Below are 13,307 nucleotides of genomic sequence, written 5' to 3' on the forward strand. Positions count from 1 at the left end.
TGATCAGCAAAGCATTTAAGCACACATTTACGTGTAGGCTGATGATTATATCCCTTAGACTTTCCAGAGCCATACTTCTCTGCCTCTGGTTTATGGACCCCTAGAGGCTCATGAACTACTTCTAAGGGTGCCTGAAAGGTACTTAAGAAGAGCAAGCTTCTCACCAAGAGGCTTGTTTGCTACAGAGAAGGTCCAGACTCATGCTCAGGGAGTGAAGAGACTGAGGATCGCTGCCTGAGAGCAGAACAGGTCTGACTTAGCCAGACCATGGGCTTTAACAAGCTGTGACGCAATCTCACCCAAAGGGCTGAGATCCCAACATCTCTAGGTATGTCTTCGTGGTATCTTGCAAACTGATGCTAACCCGTTCTGGAGCCAATCTGACAGGTAACAGTCAGCTCCAGACTGAACATGGAGCAGTCGTGGTGAGCACAGGGCTGAGTCTGAGCTATGACACCATGCTGAGGGATGGGCATTAGCACAAGCCTCCAGCTTGGGGCTTGTGTCAGCTGGATCAGAGCAAAAGCATAGCACACTGATGTCTGCCTGCAAAGTGCCATCCGGACACCTCCTTACACAGAAAGCTGTGGAAAGCCTGGCGTTTCTCATCTTCCCCACCATCTGGACAGAAATGACAGGAGCTGCTCATTTTTGCTGGGACAAAGCTGTACCAGATTCTTTTCTCACAATGCTGGTCATGACAAGGCACCTGATTTCAGCCTTGAGGGCATTGTGCCCACTTCTGCTCTCACTTCCTCCTCCCATGCAATCCCAGCAAAATAAAGAAGCCTGCAAGTGGTGAGCTAACCCGGGCCCATCCAAGCATACTAAGCAAATGTCCGATGTCTGCCCTTTATCGATCCATCTACAAATGTGCATAAGAAAGTAGGTAATTCGTGCTGAGATTTACTAAAAATATGTCTAACTCACCCTGCGTTTTAACTGGCTATTCAAATTACTTTCAGAAATCTATTATGTGCATTATCATTTTTATTTTCAGCACAAAGGGGATTTTTTTTTCCCAGCCAGTCAAGTTACTGTCTACTTTTATAGAATAAATTGCTATAAATTAAGTTAGCAGCAGTATAAACAGAGATAATAGATCCCTGTCTCTGTAGTGGCAGCTGACAGCATTATGGAAATGTAGAATGTCTATTTCTGAGTTTATTCTGATGCTGATGAGTTTGCACTGATGTTCGTCTCTCTCATTTCTCATTTTATCACCTCTAATGCAGTGATTTTTCCCCCTGCAAGCTTCTTCTTCCTGAGGTTTGATTTAGTCAAGTAAATCCTAAAGGCTATTTTAAAAATGAGCTATAGGAAAATGCTTAGAGTTGGCATAGTGGGTAACACTTACCCTTTTGTTTGAATACCAAAACTTTGTTTCAAAATAATAAAAGTTGCTGCAATTGAATGCAATCAGTCCAATAAAAGTATAATCCATTTTCCCCTTGAAATATGCTCATAATAAAAGAGAGCATGTCTTTTTGCTTTAAGTCCATTTCAAACTTCCAACCCGTGCTAGAGGACAGCATAGAGAAAGTTAAGTAGGAGGGAGAATGAGGAAGGGAAACTTTGGAGCCCCAAATGTGTGAGCATCTGGGTGTGCAAATACATAAAATGGTCTCCTTTTCTTTTCCACTTACTACCTTTCCGCAACTCTGGCCATGTAAAGAGGGCTTTAAAAATGGGTGGAATAGCACCAATTTGGGGGATTCGTTCCACCACCAAATTGTAATAGGGACACTTGCGGGAATAAGAATTAACCCTTTAATCTTGTGAAATTTTCCAGATGCACCAACCCCCAGTATCAATAAAAAAAAAATAAAAATCAGTAATTTCACAGGTTGCATAGGAGGTGACCTTGGAACATTCTCTGTCCAGGAACGTGTTTGACAACCCTGAGTTTAGAAGCCTCCATGTGCCTTCTGCTGAGCACAGCAGCATTTTTTGATTTTGCAATAGTTTGGTAGAGGTGGTTTTGAAATTGATGACAAGAGCCATGTCTTTTCCAGTAGGTTTGAACAAAGTTGCCTTGATCCATTCCCAGACCTAAAACTCAATTGAAAGGAACTCTTTTGGGAGGAATAAATGTGTGGGTTGTTTTGGGGTAGGTTGCTTTTTTTTTTCTGTTAAAAGAAGCAACCAGAAGAATCATAATAACCTTTCCCTCTTCTCCCTGCCCTAGAGCTCAGCTTGTCATTGAAGGAGGCAGGGAAGGAACTATTGGACCCACATAGACCAGATTCTGACTACCAGAGAAAACTTTCTCCTGGTTTTGGCACTAACATCTGAACGGTTCCTGGAGACTGCTCAATTTCGGTGAGGTTTCTTGGGAAAACAGGCAAAACAACACTGACACCATTGGCCAGGCTGCTTTCCTGCCTGTACACCCATCCGTCAGGCTGCTACGGAGCCTCAGTGTCTAATGGTTGTAGCTGGGAAACTGCCTGGGAATTATTCCTTTTTATGGGAAATTCCAGAATTGGGAAACTTGAGGACTGTTCCAGACCAAAATTATTCTGAATTCTGTAATCCTTTGGGGTACTTCTCTCCTCTTAGCATTTTGCTTTTAGCATTTTATTGAGCAAAACCAACCGCAACAGTGGAACAACAGCCAATAGCGCCATTAACAAGATTCCTATTAGCCAGTTTCATCCCTGAGCCATGGAGTCAACCTCGGCTGATTCCAGAGACAGTCCCTGCTCTTAGCCAAAGCCAAGTTAGTTACCTTGCATTACCTTGGCAGCATATAACTTGGTATAAGAACACAGCCATTAGCATATGTGTACACCAGTGTCTGCAAGCTACAAATTGGGGCAATTCTGGAGAAAAACAAGGAATCTGGAGAAAAAATAGAGAATCATCCCTTAAAACCCAGCCTTCGTGGAGGCACCAAATGGAGAACATAAATCTCTTACTGAGGAAGAGGCAAGTACTTTCCCAGTAGGTATAGCTGCCTTCGCATACACTATAAAGCTGGGAACTGTGGCTACAAGGAGCACACCAGAGCATGCAGCTGTGACCAAGAGTTCAGGGCAAGAGGAGACCAGAAATGACTCTGCTGCCATCTGGTGATTTTTGTAGCCATTTGAGCTTAAGGAAAGATGCTGTAAATCTTGGCAGGTAGCACTAGCTTAGCAGTGCAGGATAATACGTACATAAACTGTGAACTTAGCTGTGGTAAAGAGAGGAATACGGTGAAAAACTCAGTGCTGGATGTCTTCAGAACATAATGAACATAATGTTGTGTAGATCCATGTTCAGCCCAAAAGATATCGCTGAGACATTATTGCTGGCAATGACTGGAGCAGGAACATTTAAGAAATGCTGCAGTTGACATTTATGTGATCATTTGTCTCCCAGGAGCATTTCTTGACAAGTTCTCAGAATCCAAATTTGACTTCTGTTCTGGAACATGGCAGGGCTCTGCTTTCCAGAATGGCAATGTTTAAATAAAAATGCATTTGCAACTACAGTAATTACACTAAAGTTAACACAGAAATTTCCACCCTTGTTTAGAGCTGTGCTCCTGGACTCCAAGAAACACAAAAGCAGGGATTTCCACTGCCTCCTTTTGTCAGATGGAAGAAAACTTCCTTTTACCGGTCTTTTTCCTCTCCACTAAACTCCCCTTTCTTCTTGTTTCACAAAAAACAGTGATTAGCGGTTACATCTTTGTCTGCACTGTACCTTATATGGTGTACATTTCCCACCCCTTCTCTTCTTCATCTCTTCACTAATGTTTCAATCTTTCTTTATATGGGAGTTTTTCCATGCATAGACTCATCCTCATGGTCTGACTCAACTGCCCTCTCCTCCTCCTCTGGAGGTGATCTAAATTGAACTGAAAACTCCTGCTGAAGGCATAGCATCGATTTGTGTAATAGCCCTGCAATATCCCACATCCCATACTTGGTGCATTTTGCTTCTCTTTAACCACTAATTTCGTCCATCCACAGAAACTATTCATTTGCTGAATGTGCTGAAAATATGCAAATGCACTTAATAGAAAAGGAAGAATGTCTGTTGCTTTTCTCCTTGTTTGATCTTAGACACTATCCTCATCCTCCCACCTATCAGAGCTTATAATTTACCAGTGCTATTTCCAGGACAAATGTATCTAAAGAGTCCTAAATTTCAGCTTGGTAATAGGATTGCTAAATCCAAATATAGAATGATCCAAATAAATATATAGAGGTTTTAGCCCAGCCTCACTTATTTTACTAGAACACTGCTGTGGGGGTGTTTTGAGCTGTGCTAATTTGCAAATTTCTTGGTAATAATCATCTTTTCTTCAGGTTCCTTCAACTGGAAACTAATGCATTTCAAGGAGGAAAATGTGAAGAAAACAGCAACAACTGAAATAGACTCAGTGGGGAAGGTTTTCAGATTTGCTTTTTATTTGGTCATTTATTTCTTCAGAAAAAGCAAGCAGCTCAACTAAATAAAAAAGAAAACTCCTTGCTTATGAAATCTAGCAGACAATACAATGGTCTCTCAAGTGATGTGGTAAACACTTCCATTACCTGAGACATTTAACCGTGAATTGAATTTAGGACCATAAAACATCCCATTCTTTCAGTGCTCCAAGTGCAGCACCAATACTCAATAGCCTTACCAGGCTGGTACTCTTAAAAAGAGAAATGAGTTATGACTGGGATGTACACTGATACAATCTCTCTGCTTCTCTCTACGTAAGTACACTAAGTAAGTGTAATATCCTTTATAGAAATGAACAATGGCTTTTTTTCTTGTTTGGGACTCCCCCAGTCTGAAACCTTAATTACAAAACATCAAATTCTTCCCCAGGTTTCTCACCAAAATAAATGTGGGGCACAAAATAAATGTGGGACCATCACTTCTTGGGATAACAATTTATCCTCCCTTGTACAGTGTACAACTGATCAGTACACAGCCATGGCAAGGACTGGGGGATCACTGCGAGGCTGGTCAAAACTGCTTCTCAGGCTGTCACAGCTTCTGCTTCTCAGGCTGTCACAGCTTCAGCACCCCCAGACAATGTTGAAAACCCTCAACTTCCATCTGGACAGCAATTAAAGGAAGAAAAGAAGAAATTTCAAAATATTGTTGCATGGTTGCAGTGAGCTATGAGCTGAAGGAGCTTCCATGCTGATTCATCTCAGAGCACCTCAACTTCTGTAGGTTTCTGATGCGGATTACACAGAAAATGTTCTCATTGCAAGTCTACCCCATGTTTTTACTTACACTTCAAACCAATACTGTCTTCACACAAAGAATGTAAGCTCAGCTTTATGACTCCTTTGTCTGCTTGGTGCAAAGTATAGTTAAAATTCATTTTATAGAGGCCTTCCACTCCTACACCTTTCCCAGCATTAGCTCAGTCATGGCCCAGACTGCAGACTTCCCAGTTAGATAGTTCTCTTGTACCATGTCGCAATGCCACAGGTCCTTATTTTTAGGTTCTCCTGACCCAGAAAAGTGAGTTTGAGTTAATATTTATTTCAGCTTGTGGCACAGTAAGAAGTGAGGCTTCTTTAAGCAAGTTTGTTAACAAACACTAGTGCAACCACACAAAAAAGTCACTGTATCCCTGACCAGCTATATTTACCCCAAGGCCAAGGACCAGTTGCTTTTAGATAGCTGGGGAAAGGTGGGTTGATGGCTCCATGTAGAACAGTTTCTCTTTCCTTTGAGTGACAATTCATAGAATCATAGAATCATAGAATCATTAAGGTTGGAAAAGACCTCTGAGATCATCGAGTCCAACCGTTAACCTAACTGCCAGGTCCACCACTAAAACATGTCCCTGAGCACCACATCCACACGTTTTTTGAACACTTCCAGGAACTGTGATTGTACTACTTCCCTGGGCAGTCTATTCCAATGCCTAACCACTCTCTCTGTGAAGAAATTTTTCCTAATATTCAATCTAAACCTCCCCAGGCACAACTTGAGGCCATTTCCTCTCATCCTATTGCTTGCTACCTGGGAGAAGAGACCAACCCCCACCTCACTACACCCTCCTTTCAGGTAGTTGTAGAGAGCGATAAGGTCTCCCCTCAGCCTCCTCTTCTCCAGACTAAACAACCCCAGCTTCCTCAGCTGCTCCTCATCAGACTTGTGCTCTAGACCCTTCACCAACTTCGTTGCACTTCTTTGGACACACTCCAGCACTTCAATGTCCTTCTTGCAGTGAGGGGCCCAAAACTGAACACAGGACTCGAGGTGTGGCCTCACCAGTGCCAAGTACAGGGGCACTATCACCTCCCTGGTCCTGCTGGCCACACTATTCCTGATACAAGCCAGGATGCCATTGGCCTTCTTGGCCACCTGAGCACACTGCTGGCTCATGTTCAGCCAGCTGTCAACCAGCACCCCCAGGACCTTTTCCACCAAGCAGCTCTCCAGCCACTCTTCCCCAAGCCTGTAGCATTGCAGAAAATTCCCAGATTCCCAGAAATCCTCAGCACTCCAAGGTCTTTCCACCATGATGTGTGTCCCTGCACACATAAGCCAAATGACCAGAATAAATATCCTCTCTCTCATAAATGTTATAACCATCTCCATGTTCCTCCTTCTGTAATTTAATCTTGTAATCCATTTGCAAATGCTACAACACTTGCGATCTGCCTGGCACAATATAGCAAACAGTTCATTTTTACTTTAGACAGTTAAAACTGGTACCCACCTAAATATAAATCCCGTATCATCTCAGACAGACGTCGGTCAAGCACGCAGCTGACCAGTTCGTGGAGAGTGGTAAAAGGAGTATCTGTGTTTAAGCAGCAAAACAGTCATAACTGCATGTTGAGCATCCACTGGCACCTTGACTATCAGGAGAAAAAGTGGTGTAGGGAGGTAAAGAGAGAAAGAAGAGAAGAAAGATTGTACAGCTCTGCAGTAGCTAGGGTATGTTGGAGAAATGAAGCAAAAGGAAGGTCAGTTCCAGGCCTCATATGATCAGCACCCCAAAGCCTCCAGCGTGATGGTGGTGGCCCACCCTGCAAGGCGATATCACAGAGTGCTACCTATCTGGGACAACAGTCCCTCCTCCACATTACATGTGCTACAGTCACAGAGTAAACCTAGAGCTGAGCAGGCTCTGTCCTGGTCCCCAAAAGGCTAGGAATAACCTGTATATGTTCTTTGTTTGCCATCTCCCACTGTGACTACAGGTGAAATTATAATGCAGACTGACTCTTGCTGTTTTTTTAACATCCTATCAGAAAGTTGTATCCAAAGGTTTTAAGAAAGTACTCAACTCTTCTATCCCCACAAAAAAAAGTATAAGTATTTCCTCTAGAGAGAGTGTAGTATTAGAGTCACTGTATAAGACCTTGGCGAGACCTCTGAGCAAACTGTGTCCATGACCAGTCACCCAGCTTCAGGGAAGAATTCAGTGTGAGCAAGCGCAGAGCGAAGCTGCCAGCATGGGAGGAGGAAGGAGGAGGCCAACAGCTAGGAGGGAATTAGGAGACCATGCCTTGTTTAGCCCAGCAAAATGAGAACTGAGAGGAGGTATGACGGCTCTCTATAAATACATCAGAGCAAAAACAGCAACAGGAGACAATAATTATATTAGCTAAAAGAAAACGTTGGCACAGGAACAAATGGATGCAAGCTAACCATGAATACATTTCGGCTGGTAATCAGGAGACGGTTTCTAACCATCAGATGAAGGGGATTCTGGAACAGCCTCACAGTGAGCATTGTGGGGGGATGAGACTTGATCGCTTTTAAGATAAAGATCGATCACTTTACAATAGAGATTGAATGACAGTGGGCCTGCGATAGCAGGGAACAGCACTTGATGACCCAGTGACCCTGAAAGCATTGCAAATTACCTGCTGTCTAAATGGCTGCAACATATAAAATGTCCTGCAACACCACCAGTTTCCCCCAATGCATACGACTCTGCAATGCATGCAGGTGTACAAGGCACCTTTTGTTATTCCTCACCCGGTCCCAACAGCAGTCCATCTTTTTATTGCTTTTGCCATGCCTCCAAACTTTGGGAGCCTGGAGCCCTTTCCACATGTCACCTCTTGCCCATATTTTTGCAGCAGCTCTATAGATCACAGCACACCACAGTCATGATGTTGGCATTAGCCCAGCTGGCATCTCAAGAGTTTTGCAGACAGCACTGTCTTGTTCCCAGCCTCTGCAAACTCCACTGCCACTTTGCAGCTGTTCAGGGAACAGTGAAGTCTTCTGCTCTTCCCAAAAGTTCTGCTCTCCATCTACAACACCTGTAGCCAGAAGCAGAAGCAATATACAGGCTTGGTCCACAGAAACAGCCATGACCCATCTACATTATCTGAATAGAAATTTTAGCAATATAGTAATTTCTGCTACCCAGTGCAGGACAGATGCTGAAGCTGTGGTTCTGTCATAAACATAAAACCACAGGAATGAAGCAGCCCAGAGTTACAGGGTTTTTCGTACAGATGAAGGATCATGCCACTTTGTCTAAAAAGAGAGGAGCAGGTCAGTCTGACCTGTACAGAAGAGGGCTGTAATAGCAAGAGTCAAGGTGTGAGAGAAGGAAATTAAATAAATCACCAGATCCAAGGAAAAAAAGGAAAACATAAAACAAGAATACAGATAGGGCTGAATGTGCCAGATTTTGCACCTGGGACATTGGCAACCCTGGATGTACATACAGACTGGGGAATGAGAGGCTGGAGAGCAGCCTCGCGGAGAGGGATCTGAGGGTTCTGGTCAACGGCAAGTTGACCATGAGCCAACAGTGTGCCCTGGCAGCCAGGAGGGCCAACCATGTCCTGGGGTGCATCAAGCACTGTATTGCCAGCCGGTCGAGGGAGGTGATTGTCCCACTCTACTCTGCGCTGGTGTGGCCTCATCTTGAGTACTGTGTGCAGTTTTGGGTGCCACAGTACAGAAAGGATACGAAGCCACTAGAGAGTGTCCAGAGGAGAGCCACAAAGACGGTGAAGGGTTTAGAGGGGAAGCCGTATGAGGAGCAGCTGAAGTCACTTGGTCTGTTCAGCCTGGAGAAGAGGAGACTGAGGGGAGACCTCATTGCGGTTTACAGCTTCCTCACAAGGGAAGGAGGAGGGGCAGGCGCTGATCTCTTCTCCCTGACGACCAATGATAGGACCCAAGGGAACGGCAGGAAGACGTGCCTGGGGAGGTACAGGTTGGACATTAGGAAAAGGTTTTTCACTCAGAGGGTAGTGGAGCACTGGAACAGGCTCCCCAGGGAGGTAGTCATGGCGCCAAGCCTGACAATATTCAGGAAGCATTTGGACAATGCCCTCAGACATATGGTGTGAATTTTGGGGATGTCCTGTGCAGGGTCAGGAGTTGGACTGGATGATCCTTGTGGGTCCCTTCCAACTCAGGACATTCCATGATTCTACGATTCTATGAATGACTGATGTTTTATGGAACCAGGGTTGTGAGAAATTATAGTCAGCAGAGACCAGCAAGGTCCCCACGGAACAGGCATGGAGGGAGAGCTGAGCATAGGCCTTGTATGGTTCTGTGAAACTCAGATTAAACCACTTCTACCTCCCTGGCAGGTGGTGAGGAGGAGGAGATCAAAAGCAGTGAAAAGAGGTAAATCCGAGGCTGACTGATTCTCTGCATTTAGCCTTTCCTCTATGCATACCACCCCGGTACCATCCCTTTCCCTTTGCCTAACCACAGCCAGGAGCACGCTCTTCCTTTCCAGACCCCACTAATCCTGCTGTAACACACGGTATTATTTCCCAACCAGATGGACGAAGACGCTGTCCTCCCACCTCGCCTTACCTCTCTCAGCATGCAGATACAGACGGTGCAGTGCTAGGAGCAGGGGGAAAAGGTGTGTCCCAACCGTGACAGATGCTGTGGCTCTGGGGAGCATTCAGGCTGTTCTATTGATGCTACAAATGAACGCACGCACCCTTGTGGCTTTGTTAATGACTATATTCCCAGATGAAGAGGCAATAAAATGAATGCATCCTGAAGAAAAACGAACACAAATGTGAAGTAATTTAAGTAAATCCCCAACACCAAAACAATGCACATAACAAATCTTCTGAAGTTTTGCTTCTCTAAGGAAGCACGTCCTTGTATTCAAACAGAACTCACTAGCCTCGTTTATAAATAAGACTAAGGAAATTACACGGCTGAGGTAATTGGCATGCAAGGTCCATCTCACCTAAAGTCCGCTGTAACATTGTAGTCACTTCCTCCATATTCATATCCATAAGCTTCTTAAAATGTTTTTATCTTTCATAGAACCTATCCAAATGTAACAAGCCACACTTCCTTTTTAAGGGCAGTTTGGTAGCTAGTAGCATAGAAGTGTTGTAGTGTGCACAGAGAAGAGTAGCACTGCCTATGCAAAACAAAGCAGGCTTTTCATGGATAGGTGGGGACCAGAGGTTTTAAACAAGGTCCCATTCCAGTTAATGCCAAATCATCTTGTAAATGTCCCTTCCAGCCCAAACTATTCTATGATAATCTAGGAAAAAAATACGGAAAAATGGGGCAGGAGTGAAGAAAGACTTGTGAGTTGCAAACTACGACAGGGAGAACTGATAATTGTTCATACAGCTCTGAGTGCTGTATTTAATTCTATACATAACTTGGCTGTGGGCTTGTGCTCATGTTACTATTCATTCCCCTTACACTCATTGCACTTGAGAGCCCACTAAACTAAGCACAAAAAACAACGAAACAAAAAGAGGGCTACTGAATCTAGAAACTTGCACCTTAGTGCAGGCAGGGGAAGACAGCAGACAAGGATAGATGGTGGATATAATCTGGGGAAAGCAAGACCATATTGGGTGGCATCATGGGCAGTAACTCTTAGTACACAACTAATCTTGCATTAAGCATAAGAAAGGATACACATGTGCCAAAACGTTCAGCACTGGCAAGAGCATTTCATACAATATGTATCTCACTGCTAAGAAGACACTTGAGGGAACCTACCATGTACCTTTTTGCAGTTTGTCTCCCTGGCATGTAGGCAAAAGAATGCAAGATGCTCTGAAAAAAAGGAATAATTCTCACAATAGTCTGAGACTGACTGAAGCTGCACTTCAGGTCTTAAAAACTACAGGGACTGTTTGATTTTCTGATTCCCTCACTGCAACCTCTTGTGTTGAAGAGTACAAAGAAACAATTCTGTCAGGTGTTAAGGATTTGAAGGGGTTGTGACTCTCTTAAATTTGCTATCAGCATCCTGACATTTTCCCCACCCGACCTGTATAATCTAGGTGTACATTCTAAAGGGATCCCTGGATCTTCTAGAAGGGAAAGGCCAAGCTGTTTGAAAGCACCCAATAAATGCCAGTGGATTGTGCTGGCTGGTTCCCTTTATTAGCTCTGAAGAATGGGAATGATTGAAATGAGTTTTTCTGAGCATTTCTGCACTGATGAAAAGTGCAGTAGGAGGGACTACATGTTGTTGTTTTTACTGTTACTATTATTATTATTATTGTGATTGTTCTGTGGGAGGAAAGGAGCATGGATAGATCTCACCAGGGGAAGTCTGAATGATTGGTGCTTCAGTGGCTTTATGTGCAAGTATCCTGCTATATGCTCATTTTTGCAAATTCACCTGCAAATTCATTCTCTCTCCTCCACACACAATCACTGACACAATCGAATACCTATGAACCATCCAGCACTAAAAACATTAAACTGCAGGGGAGCTAGAATCCTTTCTCATTCTAGGGTGCAGAATATTAAGCATACCATCCCTACGCATTTACTACCTATCATTATCAAATGCCTGCCATCATCAAATACCAGGCTAATTTAGGCTTTCAATTTTCAAAGCAATCTGTATCCCTGTTCCTTTAGGCTGCATCTAGCCTCTCCCAACCATGCTAATGGCTTATTCTGACTTGCTCCCATTCTGCCTCCACTTGACCCATAGGTCAGGTGTTCCCAGGAGTTAACTGGTGTTTCTGTACAGTCCGTAACATGAGCAAGAAAGCTGAAGACTGTAAAATCCTGGTGATAGGAGCCGTGTTTTTGTTGTACGGTGCATTGCCAAGTGGGGTACGGATCCATCACTGGGACCCCTAGAAACATCATCAATAATCGGAGGTAAAGAGCAGGTCTCGGTGAGTTCAACTCTGGCAAGGTCCTGGTCATAAATTTGCAGAGGTGCTTGTCCACCTGGGTAACTCCTCCCTGTGTTACGGGTTGGAGGGCAAGGACTGATTTTAGGGAGTTTCACCAGCAGCAGGCACACATGTGTACATGTGTGAGAACATCTGCGCAGGCCTTGTGCTCAGCCTAAGGGCTGGTGGGTTTGAGTCTTATGCATTACAGCTGCTGCCCTTGCAGACATTGATCTGTGCATAGAGGCTGTAGCCCTCACTTTGGATCAAACTATACTTTCACACAGCATAACAGGCATGGGCCTCTATCCTCTTCTAATTCCTCTAGGCCCTACTGTACCGCACATAATTATTGTCATCATTATGTACTTGTTGGGACACAAAAGCATCATCAGAACCAGAAGGTGAATCTGCAAGTGCTGGGGAACCAGCATGTCTGTGATGGGTCAGGTTTAACCTCAGGCATGGCTGGGAATTGTAGTCTGCAGACAGCATGTGACTGTGAGCAGCCTCTGACAAAGAGTCATGTGAGTGGCTGCCGGCATCTAAATAAAAAGAAGACTCCTGCATCAGTGGAGATGATGGGATTTAAGGTAAGAGTTACATTAGGTTTGTTGAACAGGGACCTCCTGAGCAGTCAGAGTGAAGAAAGGCTAACCTGGTGGGAAAAAGACCTGTCTTTTCTGACCAGGCCGTTTCTTGAGTTTTTTACCTCTATCTTGAATCCTTTGTAGTAATGAATGAGCCCTTTAGAAGATGCTAGGGGTAATTTGCCTTTCTCTTGCCTGCCACCTTTGGATAGTTGATTGGAAGGGTGTGAGGGTTGCATGATGCCTTCTCGGGCAGTAGCCTGAGTGTGCTCTTCAGACATGCTTATCTTGGCTCCAGCTGGTCCTGACCCTCCAACTGTGCAGCACATCCATGCAATTCCCCAAGCAATCAGATAGGCTTACAGGAGATATGCCTGTTCATGTGCATGCATGATTCACCTCATGAAAGCGCTAGCTCCGTAACTGCTTAATAACGGGAATTCACCCTCTCCCATTGACCCGCCGTGGCAGGCACTAGCAGCCAACAACTACCCCACGCTGCAAGCCCAGTCAGCTCAGAGACTTCTGAAAGGGATGATCGGAGAGGGCAAGCTGGGCCACGACAGCACAACACACGCTCTCACAAAGAGGACATTGCGCCGAAGACAGGGGAAGGTGGGCGCGCGTTGCACGCGGGGTGCTC

The sequence above is a fragment of the Platalea leucorodia genome (assembly GCF_965183815.1).
Source record: "Platalea leucorodia genome assembly, chromosome: 4".
Lineage (NCBI taxonomy): Eukaryota > Metazoa > Chordata > Aves > Pelecaniformes > Threskiornithidae > Platalea > Platalea leucorodia.